The following is a 15,858-nucleotide window of genomic DNA, read 5'->3' as shown; positions in this document are numbered from 1 at the left end:
GGTTTTTGTTTCACATCATATATATATATATATATATATATTCAACTCAAGTTAAAGTGTTTATCCAGAATGTAATTAAACAAATATGCTGTCTTAGGCATATTACAAACCTATTACATAATTAAGTTTCATACTTACAAATTGATAGCTATTAAAACATATTAACTAGCAAGGGTTACAAGTTGTAATTTAAGAGGACATTGTAGGGTATGATTGCTGTTATTATTTTATACCCGAATTATGTGTTTACTGCTTTCTGATCCTTTAAACATTATAAGTAAACAATTTGAAATTATAATGCAGAATTTGCTTCTACTTCCATCAAATTATTTTAAGTAAGACATTGTTTTGATCTTTAATATTTCAGTCACTTAATTTTTCTTTAAGGATGTCATAATGTTATAGCAAAACTTATTTTTAATTTAATACTATTAACTTTGAAAAGTTTGCAAAAGATTATGAAATAAAAAATTGGTGAGAGTTTTTGATTTTTTTTTTTACTAAAACAACTTCATTCTCTCTACTTGTGGTCCTGTCTTCATAGTTATTTTAAAAATATTCAGACCCAAGTTTGTTTTTGTTCTGCATATATACTTTACCTAGATACCAATTCTTACCCATAAAACCTCAACAAACTACAGAATTCCACTCCCGGTTTCCCAACTAGCTTCCACAGGCAGTACTTCTCAGTATCATCTATGGTTCGTAACTGGGCATTTTCTGATAGTGGGGGAATCTATCATCTACTGCTCTTTACTTCAGGGTTTTAACAACTTTCAGGAGTGATGAAATAATTCTTTTTCATACACAGAGCTGGCTGTAGAACTCAGCATCTGAGCTAAGCTAGCTGCTAAATACTGTGCAATGCCCTAGAATTCCTATTTAGCTCTGATCAGTGACTAGTGACCTTTTAGCAAAGTGCTTGATTGTTTTGGCAAGGTGTATTGCTGATCTAATAAAATTCCATTTAGGGGAAGTGGTGGATGGGTGGTTTGTATTCCTTCCTATGAACTTGTCCCATCTGTTTACTGTTTGAGATAACTGTTAAGGAGTGATACAAAAACTCCTTTCTTATTTTGGAATGTCTGTGCCCAGAACTGCAGAGGTATCATTGTCATAGACTCTAGGCTTAGCTAAGGTGATTGACCATTCACTTCAACCCTGATGCCCTTCCTTGCATATAAATTTGGACAAAACAACCAAAAAGAGAGAAGCTAAGGGACCTGAAGGAAGGTCAGACAAAAAGACAACATCAAAGAATGGAATGCCATCAGTGGGGATTCAGATTTTCTCTTTCTGAAGGAGGGCTCAGTGATAACATGTAGGACATTGTTTCTAATTCTTCTTTAATCTGAGGGGCAAAATAGAGGAAAATTACACTGATTTTTAATATTTTTTACTGTAAAAGTCATGTGGAGAAAAAATATTGAAATCAAATTATTTAAAGAAAAAGACTGTTGCCCCGTAAAGCTTTCAGTCATGATATTGTGTGTGGACAGCATTTTCTAACCATTAGAGAAGTTCTCATGTCATCTGATGATAATGGTGCTGCTGCTACAGCTTACATTCCTTAAACTTTTAAAGTACATTCTTGTTACTCTAATCTTCTAATGTACCTTGCTTGGTAGAGTGTATTTTCATTTTACAGAAAAGAAAACTGAAATTCAGAAAATTAAGTTACATGTCCAAGGTCACTCACATGTGAGGACCAATGGAGGAGCCAAAGGCTGAACACAGGACTTTAACCTTCAAAGATTTTGATTTTCTTGCTACATCATGAATCATAAATTTTGTTCAGAAAATATTCAGGGAAAGATTAGGTACTAAATGAATTAGCATTTTTCTCTTTCTAAAAAAAATATTTGAAATGCATAGAGAAGGAGAAAAGAAAAGAGGGAGGGAGGGAAAGAGGGAGAGAGAAAGAGCTAGTGAGCAAGCATCCTCTGGTTCACTTCCAAAATGATGTTAGCCAGGATCTAGGAACTCAATAAATATGTGTCTCCCACAGGCTCTGACATGGGTGGCAGGAACCTAAATACTTTGAGTAATCATGGTTGTCTCGCTGGTCTTCATCAACAGGAAGCTAGAATCAGATGTTGAAGCTGGGGATCAAACCTAGGTACTCTGATATGAGATGAAAGAATCCCAACTAGAATTTCAACTGCTAAGCTATGTGCTAGTCCCTGTGAGTTAATATTTTTAACATTTTGAATATGTTAAATGCTTGCTGAAAATTATATTTCTTTTTTCTCCCCTTTTCCTCCTCCCCCTCGTTTTTTAATCAAGAAATGTGACCAAATGAGTAGACGTTATCTTTCTTGAAATCTTCCATTATAACATATTTTTGAATAAATTAAAAAGTATGCCCCTTAAAGAGGTTTTTGCAGTAAGGAACTTGCTACCTGAAACAACAATAATAACAACAACAGTTGCATCCAGTGGTAATTAGTCCAAATCCAGTCATAGGCTCCAGAATGATCCTACTGTCTTCTCATATAGCAGGCTAAGACATTCCTGCTCTAAGTTAATAGTTCCTTTTTCAAGCTAGCTCCAGATAAAAATAATCATTTTCTGAACATTAAAAATGACGTCAAAGAGCTCCAGTATTCTCTGTTTAGGGAACTGGTCCTGACACCTACCAGCTCTATGACCTTGGACAAATGACTTGACTTCTCTAAACCTTAGCTCTGTAGTCTAATGATAGTGTTAGGATCGCATGAATTAATGAAAGTAAAAGCACTCAGCACAGTGTCTGCCACTAAGAAGGAACATTAACAAGTTCATAGAAAAATGTACCTAAATTTATTTTGGTGCAGAAAATTTTAAATCCATGCAAATGTGTGAATCTTCACAAAGTTAATTGAAAATGAGCATTATAAAAAAATGCTCTTCAAAAAATTTTGCACCAAAATAAACTTATCTTTAAAAAGCTCATCTTTTGGAGAGAGCGGCAAGATGGTGGAATAGGAAGGGAGCACATTGGTAGTTCGACAAGACACAGGTTAATAGAAGTGGAGATACTGCAGAGTCAAGGAAGAGTAGGGGAAGAAACAGCAGAGGAAACTCTTCCGGAACTAGTGATTCACAGTGGACCTGCGTGGAGAGCGTGGGTGCCCAAGTTCGGGACACCAGCAGCAGACTCAACACACCAGCGCTGGAACGCGAGGTGAGCAGAACCTCAATAGCCCGAGACACCAGCGGGAAAGCGGAAAGAGGAGACTAGAGGGAACAAGGCTTGAAACTCTGTGGGGAAAAGTTCACCAGGTTAACTAGGAGAGAGAGAGGAAAAAAAAAAATGACCGATACGGACACGAGTTTCTCTCTCTCCACTCACACCTCAAAGGCTAGCAAGACAAAGAGCAGGCGCCATTTTGGACATACATCATAAGCAGGGCGACCTCAGGTCTGCACCGGCCCTGAGCCTAGCAGAAAAACCTGACTCTGGGGGGGTGAAATAACAGGAGATTAGAATCTAACTTGGCAACCCAATGGGAGACTGCAGGAGAATTGGAGCCCACACTGAGGGCAGCAGAGATTCCCGGTGTGGTCCTTGGGAAAGAGCTTCTGATCTCTGGCTCCTGTGGGTATATCATTTGCCTGCTAACTACCTCCAATTCTGTTCAGCTGTGTGGAATTACTTCCCTTTTGAATAAAAAAAAAAAAAAAGAAAGAGAGAGACATTTACCACACCTAACCTGGGAGTGTCATCTTGACACACCCTCAACCCTGAGGAACCAAACACAGCTCTCAGTCCACACTCATCTCAAGCCTCTAAGGCTCCACCGAAAGCAGACAGTCCACTTAATATAGAGCCATAGTGTAACAAGAAAAAACACCACAGTGAAGAAACCAAATATCTCCAACATGCCAAACAACAAACGCAAAAACCGAGGTAACAAGAACAAGGAAGACACTATGACGCCCCCAAATGAAAAAGACACCCCAATTCAAGATTATGAAGATGATGAGATCAAAGAAATGCAAGAAGCGGATCTTAAAAAATTGATAAGAACATTAAGAAGTTCTCAAAAACAAATTCTTGAACTACAGAAATCCTTAATGGACAAGATAGAAAATCTCTCTCGTGAAAATGAAATATTAAGGAGGAATCAAAATGAAATGAAACAACTAGTAGAACATGAAACTGTGATAGTGACGAGAAATCATAATGAAATGAAGAATTCAATAGATCAAATGAGAAACACATTAGAGAGCCTTAAACACAGAATGAGCGAAGCAGAAGAGAGAATATCAGACTTAGAAGACAGAGAACAGGAAAGGAAACAGGAAAACCAAAGAAAAGAAGAAGAAATTAGAAATCTAAAAAATAGTGTCAGGAATCTACAGGATACTATTTAAAAACCAACATTCGGGTTCTAGGAGTTCCTGAAGGCATGGAGAGGGAGAAAGGATTAGAAGGCATTTTCAGTGAGATACTAGCAGAAAATTTCCCAGGTTTGGAGAAGGACAGAGGCATCTTAGTACAGGAAGCTTATAGAACCCCTAATAAACATGACCAAAAGAGATCCTCACCACAACATGTTGTAATCAAACTCACCACAGTGAAACATAAAGAAAAGATCCTAAAATGTGCAAGAGAGAAACGTCAGATCACTCTTAGAGGATCTCCAATTAGACTCACAGCAGACTTCTCATCAGAAACCCTACAAGCTAGAAGGGAATGGCGAGACATAGCCCAGGTACTAAGAGAGAACAACTGCCAGCCCAGAATACTATATCCTGCAAAGCTCTCATTTGTGAATGAAGGTGAAATTAAGACTTTTCATAGCAAACAGAAACTGAAAGAATTTGTTGCCACTCATCCTGCCCTGCAAAAGATGCTTAAAGATGTGTTACACACAGAAACACAGAAACATGGTCACCAATATGAAAGAAGGTAAAGGAAGGAAACCTCACAGCAAAAGATCACAGGAAGCTCAATTTATCTTTGACATAGAATTAAACTCTGATGCTCTGTTAAAGCAATGTGTTAAAGTAACCTATTATGTTCTCTTGATGTCTGTTAAATTCTAATTGTTCAAAAACAGCTGAATTTTTATTAAGACCTATGGGTTATTTAAATATGTGCTTATTTTCAAAGATTTCAATAATCACCTTGTAACAATGATCAAATTTGGTCTATGTTATGTCATGATTTTAAGGAATCTTATTTCAACCAGATATTTTGGATTTTGAGCCTTCTTGGCATTCTTGACAGGCATTCAAAAAATCAAAGTTTCAAACAATCTGGACTCTAAAATTTCCAGTAAATCTTGGACTTTGGTTTTTCCAGTTTGGGCCCAACTGAAAAAATCGAAGGACCTATGTCTCTCATCTTATAGAGACACCAACTAATCCTGCTATTTAGATTATATTAGAAGTACTGTCAAGATGTGATGTGGTATAAATGTTAAGTTTCTATAATGGAAAATGCTTTTAATACAAATGTTTGAGAATTAAAAAATCTAATGATCTTGTGTTACTAGACATGATAGTTATCTTAATGAGAAAGCCCCAGAGGCCTAAAGGTTAAATACTTGTAAAATCCTACAGGTGCTTTCAAAAATACTGTGAAGTAAGCAAGTTGTTCTTGTTGGTTGATGAGTTTATAATTTTAAACATGGTGACTTAAAGTCTTTTGTCATCCACAGTTATATATGATTTGCTGCTCATAAAACTAAAGTGTTGTTGGTTCTGTGTTTAGCTGTCCTCCTATAGGTTCCTATGGACTTTTTCCAGCCACTTCTATTGTATTCAGTACTTTGGGATGGCTCTGTAAACAGATGAAGCCAATAATGTATTAAGAGTACCAACTGAGAGAAAGTATGGTTAACTGAGGTTACTAAAAACAAAAAGCAATTCAAATCAATTGGCAATCTACAAAAAGAGTTAAAGATTTTAAAAGCTATTATTAAAATTGCTATATTGGTCTATTATGCTATGTTATATGTGCGTACATATTGTATGACCACATGGGGAAATTTTATTAAGAGTTTTATTTTAAGTGGCTTATAGATAAGATTATCCATAAATTTAAGCTGCTAAAATCAATCAAAGATACATTTTAATTTGAGTGACCTGAATCTGTGTATCATATGTTTTAAACTTGTTGGTAGAAAGAAACTAAAAACATTTTATATGGTTGTGCTTAAGTTTACGGGTTAAACAAACTACACCATGTTAGATATTTAAGAGGTGTTTTCAAATACATGATTCTTAAAATTTATAGAAGGCATCAGACCTTCTGGTAAATGTTTTCTTAAGTTGTTATCTAATGGTTGAAACGGTTTGCTAAGTATTCATGTAATATTGCTATTGTCAGCAAGCGATCTAGGACTTGCTCCCTCATTTCTCTATTCTAAGCCCAACTTGTTCTTTCATTTCTCTATTCTCTTCAAGGTAGGAAACTAACTCTATTATGAAGGAATCTGTAGGACTCACAATTTAATCTTTAGACCTTATAAAAGAGATGGCTAACATTTTTCTGCAATAGCATAGCCAAAATAAGAACTTAAATAATAATCTCATAGCTAGATTCACTTCGCCATCAGCGAAGTATACAGTAAGTAGAAAAAAACCTCCCTTTCAGACCAAAGGGAAAGAAAGTTTTAAAGTGAGAATATAATTTTCCTCATGGGCATTGTCTACCTTAGAAAAACTACTACAGAACATGCCTGTGACTATAGACTTGTAGTTCAGGCCACCGAAGATTAGAGATGGGACTTGGGCACTCTCTTGACTTGCATCCTCTGGTCTGCTTTAACACAAACCAGGAGGAAAAGAAAGCTAGGCATCAGAAGCAATGGGTGGCAGGCCTGTTAATGGCTGATCTGTACAGTGATCTGCCCTCAAGGAGACCCAACAGGCCAGTCCACTGCAGTGGCTTTCAATGAGGTAAGCCTGGGCTTCAGCAGAAGTCAGCTTGTGAAGAGCCCTGGCAGCTCTGCCTGCCAAGAGTTGGATCACTGGAAATGGACCTGCCCTGGAGTCGAAGGATGCCCAGGTCAGAGCCACAGATCTTATTGGCTCCAAGCTGAAAAGCCCTTCACTCAGCCCAACTTCCAAAGTGACCACTGCAGCTGAGGGGATGGTCAAGTAGGGTCAGCAACATTGCAGGCAGAACTGTAAATTTCTTGTTAGAGATGCCCCCTGCCTTTACCTGGCCAGCTCTCCTCCCAGGCCAGCCAAGTAATGAAAGTCAACAGAGTGCCTTCCCCTAGGAGGTTCCCACCTCCCTTAGGATATACCCCATGTGAAGAGATAGATAGGTCTGGGCCTCTTAACTTACAAGGCCTAAAGCCCACCAGATTATTATCCAGCCCCTTCTATCAGGTTCTATTTGCCTCTCAATCAGAAAACCTAATTGTAGCTTAGACAGCACCTTTCTTAGCTCCTCTAATAATGACTCTGTCCTTTGTTCTAGACCCTGTCTAGCACACTTGGGCCTCATTCCTTTGTAATCATAACCTCTACTCTACCACCAATGGCTCTACTCCCAACCTGTGTGTACTGATGGTCCTCTTCCCCACTTAATGCTGTAGAATTGTTCAAACCTGGTAAATGCCACTCTTAGGATCATTGGTTACTATCCTCACCCTGTCTTTTATGACCTTGTCTAAATATGATCAGAGTCGGCAAACTTGGAAGGCTTCCATAGTCTTGGCAACTCATGACGACAGCCTAGGGTGGTTACTGGCGCCATAAACTAGAGTGTCAATTTGTTGGGTCAACAACAAGAGCCACTGCGCACTTGCTCCTCATGTGGGATCTCTGTCCTTAATGTGCTGTACATTGTGATTTAATGCTATAACTAGTACTCAAACAGTATGTTTCACTTTGTGTTTCTATGTGGGTGCAAACTGTTGAAATCTTTATACTAAATTTATCTTCTGTATATAAAGAGAATTGAAAATGAATCTTGATGTGAATGGAAGGGGAGAGGGAGCGGGAGAGGGGAGGGTTGCGGGTGGGAGGGAAGTTATGGGAGGGGGAAGCCATTGTAATCCATAAGCTGTACACTGGAAATTTATATTCATTAAATAAAAGTTAAAAATAAAATAAAATAAAAAAAAACAAAACAGGAGCCACTGTGCGCTTGCTCCTCATGTGGGATCTCTGTCCTTAATGTGCTGTACATTTTGATTTAATGCTATAACTAGTACTCAAACAGTATGTTTCACTTTGTGTTTCTATGTGGGTGCAAACTGTTGAAATCTTTATACTAAACTGATCTTCTGTATATAAAGAGAATTGAAAATGAACCTTGATGTGAATGGAAGGGGAGAGGGAGCGGGAGAGGGGAGGGTTGCGGGTGGGAGGGAAGTTATGGGAGGGGGAAGCCATTATAATCCATAAGCTGTACACTGGAAATTTATATTCATTAAATAAAAGTTAAAAAAAAAAGCTCATCTTTTAATTCTACTTTCCTTCAAATTTTTTGAGTACCCTTAGAAATATTATCTCTGAATATAAAATTACTCAGATACAACCCAAATGACTCAGTTTCAGAGAGTACAAACATATATATATTCCACCAGGGAAAACTTAAAAAAAAAAACTTGTAGGGCACACCTTGAGCTTTAATGACAGAAACACCAAAATAAGACTCATTTTAAAATGTGTGAGTATAGGGACTGCAACTGGTGTGAAACTCATTGGTCTTTTAGGCAGTAGATAACGCAGTTGCAAATTGTCAGCATTTCACTGAAAAACCAATGTCACACTGAACTCAATGAGCTTGTGGTGGACTTGGGCATCATTAGTATCAAACAGTGAACTAACTTTTAGTCAGTTGACATCCCATACGTGGTGTAGGCCCTTAGACATCAAAGCCCAGTTTAATTCTCATTAGTCGTTGATACAGAATGTTCAGATTCATGGGGTTCCAGCCTTCTAGTCAGAAAATGCTAAAGGAACAACATGATCTTAGTGCTGAACTCAGTGTGAGTAAATCATTGATATTGGACAATTTCAGCAAACTAATTATACTTCTATCTTCCCAGTCTTAAAGAATTTCTCATACAACTTTGAAAAATGTAAAAACTATTTTTTAAAGTCTGAAAGTAAAATTCAGCTAATATTATCAGCCCTGAATATGTGAAATGATTAATGTGGCATTTCCTTAGAGTGTTCCTGGGAAGAAAGCAACACTAGGATACTCCATCCGAAAGGGGCATGATAAATTGGTGGTTGGGGAAATGGTACAAGGGGTGCTAACTGCCAGATTCTTCATGTGCATCCTGAAGTATGGAAAATTCCTTAGGCTTTTGGTACTAAGAAAAATTGGGGGATTGCAGTGACTGTTCCTCGCCACCGCCTTAGGCTGCCCGCAGCTTGCCTTGACCCAGGAGGGGAAGTGCGCCACCCGCCACTCAGCCTTCCCCAAACCCGGGGGACAATCAGGCGCTGTGTGGAGCCCAGTCGAAGCAGGGTCTCACTTTACTGTAAAAGAGAGGTGTATATTTAGCTGAGGTACAGAGAGGATGGTACAGAGTGGATGAGCGGATGCGGGCAAGGGGTGGGGTGTTGTGATGTAAAAGGGTATTAGTCACTCCTATTATACCACCTTAATGATTTTTTTTTCATTTATTAAACTTTTATTTAATGAATACAAATTTCCAAAGTACAGCTTATGGGTTACAATGGCTTCCCCCCTCCCATAACTTCCCTCCCACCTGCAACCCTCCCCTTTCCCGCTCCCTCTCCCCTTCCATTGACATCAAGATTCATTTTCAATTCTCTTTATATACAGAAGATCAGTTTGGTATATATTAGGTAAAGATTTCAACAGTTTGCCCCCATATAGCAACACAAAGTGAAAAAAATACTGTTGGAGTACTAGTTATAGCATTAAATAACAGTGTACAGCACATTAAAGACAGAGATCCTACATAATATTTTTTTTTTAAAAATTGATTAATTTTCTATGCCATTTCCAATTTAACACCAGGTTTTTTTTTTTTCATTTCCAATTCTCTTTATATACAGAAGATCGATTCAGTATATAATTAGTAAAGATCTCATCAGTTTGTACCCACACAGAAACACAAAGTGTAAAAATACTGTTTCAGTACTAGTTATAGCATCACTGCACATTAGACAACACATTAAGGACAGATCCCACATGGGATGTAAGTACACAGTGACTCCTGTTGCTGACTTAACAATTTGACACTCCTGTTCATGGCGTCAGTAATCTCCCTAGGCTCTAGTCATGAGTTGCCAGGGCTATGGAAGCCTTTAGAGTTCGCTGACTTTGGTCTTATTCCGATAGGGTCATAGTCAAAGTGGAAGCTCTCTCCTCCCTTCAGAGAAAGGTACCTCCTTCTTTGATGGCCCCGTTCTTTCCACTGGGATCTCACTAAAGCGCCCTGGGGATGGGGTGTTTGCTACCAGGGATTTGAAACTTAAAGACAGGTTTTCAAATTCGAGGCAGGCTCAGGAAGTTTCCTCTAGGCCTCTCTGGATTGGTAATTCTGCTTCCTGAATGTCCTATTGAGGAAATTTCAGCTTCTCAAGAGAGGGATCCAACTTGGCAGTTACATGTTGGGGGTGGAGAACCCTTTTTATGCCAATTATCATTTGGATATTTATAACATCATTCATGGGCCATACAAAATTATCAGCTTAAAAATTAGCCTACTATAGAGTTATTAAATTTTGGCCGGAGCCGCGGCTCACTTGGCTAATCTTTCGCCTGCAGTGCCGGCACCCTGGATTCTAGTCTTGGTTGGGGCACCGGATTCTGTCCCAGTTGCCCCCCTTCCAGGCCAGCTCTCTGCTGTGGCCCGGGAAGGCAGTGGAGGATGGCTCAAGTGCTTGGGCCCTGCCCTCGCATGGGAGACCAGGAGAAGCACCTGACTCCTGGCTTCCGATCAGCACAACGCGCCAGCTGCAGCGGCATGCCAAGATGACCACTGGCAACAGAAACTGCCTAGCAACAGGCTGTGATTGGATGGTTTCAGAAACCACATGACAACGGAGCCTGACTGACAACAGGCTGTGATTGGATGTTTTCAGAAACCACATGACAACAGAGCCTGCCTGGCAACAGGCTGTGATTGGATGGTTTTGGAAACTCTCTGGCAACACAGCCTGACTGGCAACAGGCTGTGACTGGATGGCTTCAGTAACGGCCTGGCAGCAGGGTGTGATTGGTTAGGGTATAGACCACCCCTTGACCGGAATTGCTGCCTTAGCTATATAAGCTGCTGTAGCAACTGAAATAAACGAGTCTGTAGGCTGCTAGCCTCTGGCCCACTTTCACTTGACTCCCAGGGTCTGTGTGGTGACTCCACGCCTCTTGCCCCTACCATGCTCCTCCTCTCAGAACAAATCAACCGCAACATCTGGCATGCCAACATGACTGGGAGAGAGACAGCATGTTGGACTCAGCGAGGTCCCCCTTGATTTTGACAAGTAGGCCCCTTGGTGTTTTGTGTGCTGTTCAGTTCTTTGAGGGTGAGCACAGAATCCCCTCCTAAGCCCCTTTCCTTGTTCTTGTCCTCGGTCTAAGTGACCCCAGATTAGGCACACACCACCAAGAAGCGTAATGCCACTTCTCGGCTCCTCCTTTTACTTTTGGTTCACCCGGTGAATTCACATAAGGGACTGATCATCCAAGAATTTGGAACCAAATCATCTTCCCTCACTTGAGAGAGGTGATGCTCCAGAGACACCATATGGGCATACGGCCTTGACCTAACAAATCACGGAAGTCCCCCACTAAGCACAGGACATACATAGAATCTGATACAACACTGTTCGTCTAATGTAGGGAACCCCCTGCATAATGGCATCAGCCGCTGCAGTGCTAGGAATTTGTTTTGTTATGGCAGCAGTGCTGTGGGTGTCTTTCCTTAGGCTAGAGTTGGCATGGCGTGCCACTCTTAAGCACTCAAACATGGGAAAGATACCCCCCTCTCAGAATCCCATGCAGATTACCAAACATAGTGAATCTGTGAGTGATAAGAGCCCGTCACTCCAGGTGTCTGCCTCACAGACAATAGTTGATGACTTAGGGAGAGAGAGCATCGACAGTGAAAATGACAATGCAGCAAACAATGTAGCAAACAAGGTTTCAAACAATGTAGCAATGCCTAGTTAGCCACCCCCCAAATACTCATAGGATAAGACGACCTCAACACAAACGACCTTGAGGCAGTAACTCACATGAGGTCATCCCATATGCACTCAGTGAAGGTCTCCACATTTTTGGTAGTCCTCGGGCACCCCAGGCTCTCAGAGCAGCTGTAGACCACATCCCACCCGCATGTTTGCTGCAAATGTAGGAGTGGACGCAAAATTCAGACCCTGGATTCCAACGCCTGTAAAAAGGCTTCTGCTAACCAAGGGTCAAGGATATATATGCTTGTGTCTTTCCAGAGAATGTGGGAGAGCCCATTTGGGTACCAGCCAGAAACATCAAGCCTACAATTGACAGCCAACCAGAACCAGCTGAACAAGACTGAGAGTCTGCCTTGTTAGTAGACATACCTGCCCTATCATCCTACACTGAGAAACTGCCCATAGGCACATCCGTTACTGTTTTATACCCCACTAGCTCTGGTCAGCCACTCAAATGGCCCACAGCCTGTGTGCTGTCACACCATTCCTGGTTACCACTATTCCTCATTCCTACTCCTATCTGAGCAAGCACTACTGTGGTCTCTTGTTTTGAGCAATGGTTAGTCAACAATAGGTAAGATCCCCTGGGGAACAACCTAAGACAATCACAGCCATGTTCAGAGACCACATGGAAATGGGGTCAACAATGGTATGGCCAAGAATCATGTCTTCCATTACTCAAAAATAAACGAAAAGGGGGAAATGTGGTGGAATGAGAAGGCCATGCCAAGATGGACACTGGTGGTGGAGCCAAGATGGCGGAATAGTGAGAGCGTGCACCAATAGTCTGTGAAAAGATAGTTTAATAAAAGTGGAGTTACTGTAGCCTCAGGAAAAACTCAGGAAAAAACTACAGAGGAAACTCTTCCGGATCTAGTAGATGTGACACAGAGGACCGATGGGGAGAGCAAGGTTGCCCACTGTGTGGAAGTCCAGCCACAGAGTCTGCATGCCAGCGCTGGAAGGGGAGGTGAGACAAAAACCTCAGTAACCAGAGACATTGGTGGGGAAAGGCAGAATGAGGCCTGAGGCCCCACTGGGGAAAGTTCACCAGGCTGACTGGAGGAGAGAAAAAAAATGAATAAATAAGGGGAAGCGGCATGGACACTAGCCTCTCTCTCCACTCACCTTAAAAAGCCGAGCAAGGCAAAGACCAGGCGCCATTTTACGTATGTAAAATGGCACCCACCATTAGTCAAGCAGAAAAACCTGACTCTGGTGGGGAGAAATAACAGGTGGTTAGGATCTAGTAAAAGTGTGTGGAGCTAACGAACTGAGACTGTGAAAATCTGAGGGGGGGGGGGCGAGAGAACTCACCGAGTACACAAACTCGGTAACCTTGGCAAACCAGTGAGAGACTGCAGAGAAATTTGAGACCACACTGAAGGCTGCATAAACTCTTTGTGTGGTCCCAGGGGTAGATCAGATGAATATCCACAGAAGCCAGATTCCATTCAGCTGTGCGGAATTACTTCCCAACTGAGCCAAAAAAAAAAAAAAAAAAAAAAAAAGAATGAGCGAGAGAACAATCTGGGTGAGTCACCTTTGGCACACCCTTAACCCTGAAGAACCAAAGAGAGCTCTCTGGCCACACCCATCACAGCCTCTAAGGATCCATCAAAAGCAGACAGTCCACTTAATCTAGAGTCATAGTATTACGAGAAAAAGCACCACAGCGAAGGAACCAAAGAATATCTCCAATATGCCAAACAAATGCAGAAATCGAAATAACAAGAGCAAGGAAGACACTATGATGCCCCCAAATGAAAAAGATACCCCAATTCAAGATTATGAAGATGATGAGATAGAAGAAATGCAAGAAGCAGATAAGAACATTAAGAAGTACTCAAAAACAAATTCTTGAACTACAGAAATCCTTACTGGACAGGATAGAAAATCTCTCTTGAGAAAATGAAATATTCAGGAGGAATCAAAATGAAATGAAGCAACTAGTAGAACATGAAACTGTGATAGTGACGAGAAACCATAATGAAATGAAGAATTCAACAGATCAAATGACAAACACATTAGAGAGCCTTAAAAACAGAATGGGTGAAACAGAAGAGAGAATATTGGACTTAAGACAGAGAACGGGAAAGTATACAGTCAAACCAAAGAAAAGAGAGGAAATTAGAAATCTAAAAAATATTGTCGGGAATCTACAGGATACTATTAAAAAAAACAACATTCATATTCTAGGAGTTCCTGAAGGCATGGAGAGGGAGAAAGGATTAGAAGGCCTTTTTAGTGAGATACTAGCAGAAAATTTCCCAGGTTTGGAGAAGGACAGAGACATCCTAGTACAGGAAGCTCATAGAACCCCTAGTAAACATGACCAAAAGAGATCCTCAACATGACACCTTGTAATTAAACTCACCACAGTGAAACATAAAGAAAAGATCTTAAAATGTGCAAAAGAGAAACGTCAGATTACTCTCAGAGGATCTCCAATTAGACTCACAGCAGACTTCTCATCAGAAACCCTACAAGCTAGGAGGGAATGGCAAGATATAGCCCAGGTACTAAGAGAGAAAAACTGACATCCCAGAATATTATATCCTGCAAAGCTCTCATTTGTGAATGAAGGTGAAATTAAGACTTTTCATAGCAAACAGAAATTGAAAGAATTTGTCACCACTCGTCCAGCCCTGCAAAAGAAGCTTAAAGATGTGTTACACACAGAAACACAGAAACACGGTCATCAATATGAATGAAGGTAAAGGAAGGAAACCTCACAGCAAAAGATCACAGGAAACTCAAAGAATATATTAGAAAATATCTTTGGGCAAATGGCAGAGCAAAGTCACTACTTAACAATAGTAATATTGAACATTAATGGCCTGAACTGTCCAGTTAAAAGACACCGATTGGCTGATTGGGTTATAGAACAAATCCCATCTATTTGTTGCTTACAAGAAACACATCTTTCCAACAAAGATGCATACACACTGAAAGTGAAAGGCTGGAAAAATTATTCCATGCCAAGAGAAATGAAAAAAGATTGGGCGTAGCCATCTTAATATCGGACAACATAAACTTTACCACAAAAACTGTTAGGAGAGACAAAGAGGGGCACTATATAATGATTAAGGGATCAATTCAACAGGAAGATGTAACTATTAGAAATGTATATGCACCTAATTACAGGGCACCGGTTTATTTAAAAGATTTGTTAAGGGACTTAAAGGGAGACTTAGACCCCAATACAATAGTACTGGGGGACTTCAATACACCACTCTCAGAGATAGACAGATCAACAGGACAGAAGATCAACAAGGAGACAGGAGACTAAAACAACACTATAGCCCAAAGGGAGCTAACAGATATCTACAGAACTTTTCATCCTACACAGAAAGCATTTACATTCTTCTCAGCAGTACATGGAACCTTCTCTAGGATTGACCACATACTAGGTCATAAAGCAAGTCTCAGCAAATTCAAAAGAATTAGAACCATACCATGCAGCTTCTCAGACCATAAACGAATGAAGTTGGAAACTAGCAACTCGGGAATCCCTACAGCATATGCAAACACATGGAGATTGAACAACATGGTACTGAATGAACAATGGGTCATAGAGAAATTAAAAGAGAAATCAAAAATTTTCTGGAAGTAAATGAGGATAACAGCACATCATACCAAAACCTATGGGGTACAGCAAAAGCAGTGTTAAGAGCAAAGTTTATAGCAATAGGTGTCTACATCAAGAAATTGGAAAGGCACCAAATAAAT

Source organism: Lepus europaeus, chromosome 3 (genome assembly GCF_033115175.1).
Source record: "Lepus europaeus isolate LE1 chromosome 3, mLepTim1.pri, whole genome shotgun sequence".
Classification (NCBI taxonomy): domain Eukaryota; kingdom Metazoa; phylum Chordata; class Mammalia; order Lagomorpha; family Leporidae; genus Lepus; species Lepus europaeus.
This window is presented reverse-complemented; position numbering follows the sequence as displayed.